The sequence below is a fragment of the Papio anubis genome, chromosome 7, assembly GCF_008728515.1.
Source record: "Papio anubis isolate 15944 chromosome 7, Panubis1.0, whole genome shotgun sequence".
In the NCBI taxonomy this organism is placed as follows: Eukaryota; Metazoa; Chordata; class Mammalia; order Primates; family Cercopithecidae; genus Papio; species Papio anubis.
In genome coordinates, this window is record NC_044982.1 from 100,463,939 (window position 1) to 100,469,513 (window position 5,575).

At 41.5% G+C, this 5,575-nt stretch overlaps 1 long non-coding RNA gene across 1 annotated transcript in view; it reads left to right on the forward strand.

Moving 5' to 3' along the window:
• LOC103886005 overlaps positions 1–5,132 on the forward strand; it is a 16,675-nt gene extending 11,543 nt beyond the window's left edge. The window contains exon 3 of the long non-coding RNA XR_002523186.2: positions 3,157–5,132. This is a non-coding gene — a long non-coding RNA (uncharacterized LOC103886005). The remainder of the gene's footprint in view (positions 1–3,156) is intronic.
• The last annotated feature ends 443 nt before the right edge of the window (positions 5,133–5,575 follow it).

Here is a 5,575-nt window from a genome sequence, read left to right on the forward strand (position 1 = left end):
CCCGTCTCGGCCTCCCAAAGTGCTGGGATTACAGGCTTGAGCCACCGCGCCCGGCCACAAGTAAGTTCTTTAGTGGTGATTTGTGAGATTTTGGTGCACCCATCACCCAATCAGTATACATTGCGTGCTGTATTTTTATTTTTATTTTTTTTTGAGACAGAGTTTTGCTCTCATTGCCCAGGCTGGAGTGGAATGGCTCGTTCTCGGCTCACCGCAATCTCTGCCTCCCTGGTTCAAGCGATTCTCCTGCCTCAGCCTCCCGAGTAGCTGGGATTACAGGCATGTTCCACCACGCCTAGCTAATTTTGTATTTTTAGTAGAGATGGGGTTTCTCCATGTTGGTCAGGCTGGTCTTGAACTCCCGACCTCAGGGGATCTGCCTGCCTCGGCCTCCCAAAGTGTTGGGATTACAGGCATAAGCCACCACACCCAGCCCCCTATTTGTAATCTTTTATCCCTTGCCCCCTCCCACCCTTACCCTGCAAGTCACCATAGTCATTGTATCATTCTTACACCTTTGCATCCTCGTAGCTTAGCTCCCACATATCAGTGAGAATATACGATGTTTGGTTTTCCATTCCTGAGTTATTTCACTTAGAATAACAGTTTCCAATCTCATCCAGGTCGCTGAAATCCTGTTAATTCATTCCTTTTATGGCTGAGTAGTATTTCATTATATATATATGTGTGTATATATACACACATATATCTCACAGTTTCTTTATCCACTTGTTGATTGATGGGCATTTGGGTTGGTTCCATGATTTTCCAATTGTGAACTGTGCTGCTATAAACATGTGTGTGCAAGTATCTTTTTTGTATAATGACTTCTTTTCCTCTGGGTAGATTCTCAGTAGTGTGATTGCTGGATCAAATGGTAGTTCTACTTTTAGTTCTTTAAAGAATCTCCACACGATTTCCATAGTGGCTATACTAATTTACATTCCCACCAGCAGTGTAGAAGTGTTCCCTGATCACCACATCCATGCCAACATCTTCTGTTTTTTTTATTTTTTAACTACGGCCATTCTGAGCAATGCAAATTATAACAAGCAATCACACTCATCAAGTTGGGAAAATTAACAGGACTAATAATTCGCCAAATGTTGAATTTTCACCAATTGTTGGTGAAAACGTGAGGAAACAGGAATTCGTAGACATCTCTGTTGGAAGTATAAATTGCTGCCATCACTTTGGAGAATAATTTGGCAATATTTAATAAATTTCAAGGTGTGCATACCCTTCAAACAACCCAACAACTCTTTTTCTAGATACATGCCCTAAAGAAGTTTTCAGCCATGGTCACCAGGAATAATTTGCCATGAACAAGAATGTTCACTGCAACACTACTTGGAAATAGTAAGACATAGAAACAGCTCAAATATCCACTGATAAGAAAATGGATAAATAAATTATGGTTTATCTATGTAATAAAACACTATAATTCAGTGAAAAAATACATTGATTAACTTGCAGCTCTACATGTATCCAGTTGGACATCTAGAAACATGTTCAGTGAGAAAAGTAAAGTTATAAAAAGATTCACAGGCCGGGCGCGGTGGCTCACGCCTGTAATCCCAGCACTTTGGGAGGCCGAGACGGGCGGATCACGAGGTCAGGAAATCGAGACCATCCTGGCTAACACGGTGAAACCCCGTCTCTATCAAGAAATACAAAAAACTAGCCGGGCGAGGTGGCGGGCGCCTGTAGTCCCAGCTACTCGGGAGGCTGAGGCCGGAGAATGGCGTGAACCCGGGAGGCGGAGCTTGCAGTGAGCTGAGATCCGGCCACTGCAGTCCAGCCTGGGTGACAGAGCGAGACTCCGTCTCAAAAAAAAAAAAAAAAAAAGATTCACAAACTATCATATGACTATACAAAAGTAAAGCAAAGTAAAGTATGATACTGATACAGATTATTATAGGTAAATACAGATGAAGTAAATTTGTTGTTATTTTTGTTTGGCTTTTTGTCGTCGTTGTTGTTGTTTTGAGGCAGTCTCTCTGTCATCCAGAAGGGAGTGCAATGACTCAATCATGGCTCATTGCAGCCTTGACCTCCCAGGATCAAGTGATCCCCCACCTCAATTTTTTGATTTTTTTGTAGAGACGAGGTCTCGCTATGTTGCCCCATCTGGTCTGGAACTGCTGGGCTCAAGCAATCCCCCTGCCTCAGCCTCCCAAAGTCCTAGGATTACAGACATGAACCACTTCACCTAGCCTGAAATAAATGTTCAATAACATGGGTTGAAGGATACGTATCGACTTCAGGAAAGTAATCACCTCTGGCAGGGAAGGGAAGAAATGGGATGGTGACAACTGTATTGGTATTGTTTTATTTTTTAATATTTATTTATTTATTTAGAGATGTAGTTTCACTCTGTCACTCAGGCTGGAGTGCAGTGGCACGATCTCAGCCCACTGCAACCTCCGTCTCCCAGGTTCAAGTGATTCTCCTGCTTCAGCCTCTTGAGTAGCTGGGATTACAGGCATGCACCACAACACCCGGCTAATTTTTGTAGTTTTAGTAGAGACAGGGTTTCTTCATGTTAGCCAGGCTAGTCTCGAATTTTTGACCTCAAGTGATCTGCCCACCTCAGCCTCCTAAAGTGCTGGGATTACAGGTGTGAACTACTGTGCCTGGCCTGACAACTGTATTTGTATTGTTTTATCTTTTGCTAAAAAGCATCTGAAGCAAATACATTAATAGTTGTTAAAACTGAGACGTAGATATGTGGCTCTCTTTTGATATTTTCTGTATTTTATATATCTTTGAAATATTTAATAATTTATTCTAAAATGTAAATACAATCTTTGTTTTGTTTGACAGTAGAAATTGATGTTTGATACTGGGGAGTCCTTTAACCTCTCAAGCATAGGTTCTCCTTACTCAAAGGGGAACAGTGACCCTTCTTTTTCTATCTGATGGGATTTTGGTGAGAATCAAATACACTGATACACAAGAGAGCACTTTGCAAACTATAAATTCTTCTTAATGCGTGATACTTTTGTTATCACGTAAAATGAAATGGCAAAAAAATAAAAATAATAATGAGCTAAGAACAGATCAATCTGAGATTTACAACTACAGCTCACACTAATTTTGAATTAGGTTATAGATAAAGAAAAGGTACTCAATTTCCCCTTCATATTTCCCCAGGGTGTTCTAAACCATGCAGATAAAGGCCACTTGCCCAGGAAGGGGAAGCAAGAAGGTCCTGGTTTCACCGTGAACACAAATGACTGTTTTGGCAGTCTACCTTACTATCCACCAGACTAGTCTTTCAGAGAAAATGCCAGAGGCAGCAACTGAAAGCAGCTTGTAGGAGTCATCAGTTAGTCACCGAAGCAAATCATTTGAGATAAGATAAAGGCGAGCTCTTGACATTCCTGGGACAAGAAGACCTGCCCTGCGAGACTGTGAGCGGCTCAGCTTCTCCTACCCTGGGGAAGGTAATTGATGAGTTAATTAACATGCGCAGCAGATGCATCACTGTCAATAGAAGATGGACTGCTTCTGGTCCTCACTATCATTACTAAGATGATCTCAGCCTTTCAACTTGGTTGGGAGAAACCAATTTCCTGGGAGAAATCTCAATAAAATTGTTTTCCTATCATCAGGTGGAAATCTTGTTAAGTGCTCCAAGGACCCTTGGTTTTATGGGTTTGTTTTTACAGCCCCCAGCAGCCTTGGCTAGGATTTCATTCTAAAATAACATTTCCTCTCTGTAAAAAATGTCTTGTTGCTCCAGGCGCTGGGGCTCAGTGACCCTCATGAGTTTTTGACCGCAGGAGGCCGAGGGGTGAACTGGAGGTTTGCAATTTATGTCAAATATGCACACAGGGACACACAGTTTGATCTGTTCCTTCTGCCTCCTCTTTTTTCCTACATTACTCTCTTAGAAGATGAGATGATGACTCCTGCTGTGACTATCCTGACAGTACCCCCATTCAACAATTCAGAATTAGCAGTAGATGTACAGTAAATTTGTTTTTTTCCTTTTAAATAGACTTTATTTTTTTCTTAGAACAGTTTTAGGTTCACAGCAAACTTGAGCGGTAAGTAGAGTTTCCATTACACTCCCTACTCCAACACACGCACAGCCTTCCTCCATTGTCAACATCCTACACCCAGAGTGGTACATTTGTTACACTGATGAATCTACATGGACACATCATTATCACCTAAAGTCCATAGTTTGCATTAGGGTTCACTCTGATGTTATGCATTTTATGGATTTGGACAAATGTATAATGACATGTATCCACCATCATAGTACCCTACAGAGTAGTTTCTTGGCCTTAACAATCTGTACTCCACCTATTCATCCCCCACTCTCTTCCTAACTCCTGGCAACCACTGATCTTTTTCCTGTCTTGCTATTTCTGCTTTTTCTAGAATGTCATACAGTTGGATTCTTACAACAGGCTACATACAAAGGCTACAGCCTTTCCAGATTGGCTTCTTTCACTTAGTAAAACACACTCAAAGTTTTTCTGTGTCTTTTCATAGCTTGATATCTCACTTCTTAGGACCTGATTATTTGGTGCAAAATCATATTCCCTTGTCTGGATCTACCACAGTTTATTTATCCTTTCACCTACTGAAGGACATCTTGGTTGCTTCCAAGTTTTGTCAATTTATCTTTGGGTAAATAGTAAGGAAAATGATTGCTGGATATATGGTAAGAATATGTTTAGTTTTGTAAGAAACCGCCAAACTCTCTTCCAAAGTGCCTGTACCATTTTGTATTACTACCAGTAATGAATGAGAGATCATGTTGCTCCACATCCTCACCAGCATTTGTTTTTTCCATGTTATGGATTTTGGTCATTCTCGTAGACATGTAGTGGTATCTCGTTGTGTTAGTTGGTACTTTCCCAATGACGTAGGATATGGAGAATCTTTCCATGTGCATATTGGGCATCTGTATGTCTACTTTGGTGAATTGTCTGTTCAGACCTTCGGCCTATTTTTAATCAGTTTGTTTTCTTACTGTTGAGTTTTAAGAGTTCTTTGTCTATTTTGGATAACAGTCCATTATCAGATGTGTCTTTTAAAAATATTTTCTCCCAACCTGTGGCTTGTCTTCCCATTTTCTAACAGTGTTTTAGACAGAGCAGAAATTTCTAATTTTAATGAAGCCTGGCTTATCAATGATTTCTTTTCTTTCTCTCTCTTTTCTCTCTCTCTCTTCCCTCCCTTCCTCCCTCCCTCCCTCCCTCCCTCCCTCCCTTCCTTCCTTCCTTCCTTCCTTCCTTCCTTCGTTCCTTCCTTCGTTCCTTCCTTCCTTCCTTCCTTCCTTCCTTCCTTCCTTCCTTCTTTTTCCTCACTCTTGTCGTCCAGGCTGGAGTACAATGGTGTGATCTCAGCTCACTGCAACCTCCACCTCCCGGGTTCAAGCAATTGTTCCGCCTCAGCCTCCTGAGTCACTAGGATTATAGGTGCATGCCACCATGCCTGACTAATTTTTTTGTATCTTTAGTAGAGACAGGGTTTCACCATGTTGGCTGGGCTGGTCTTGAACCCCTGACCTTGTGATCCACCTGCCTTGGACTCCCAAAGTTCTGGGATTACA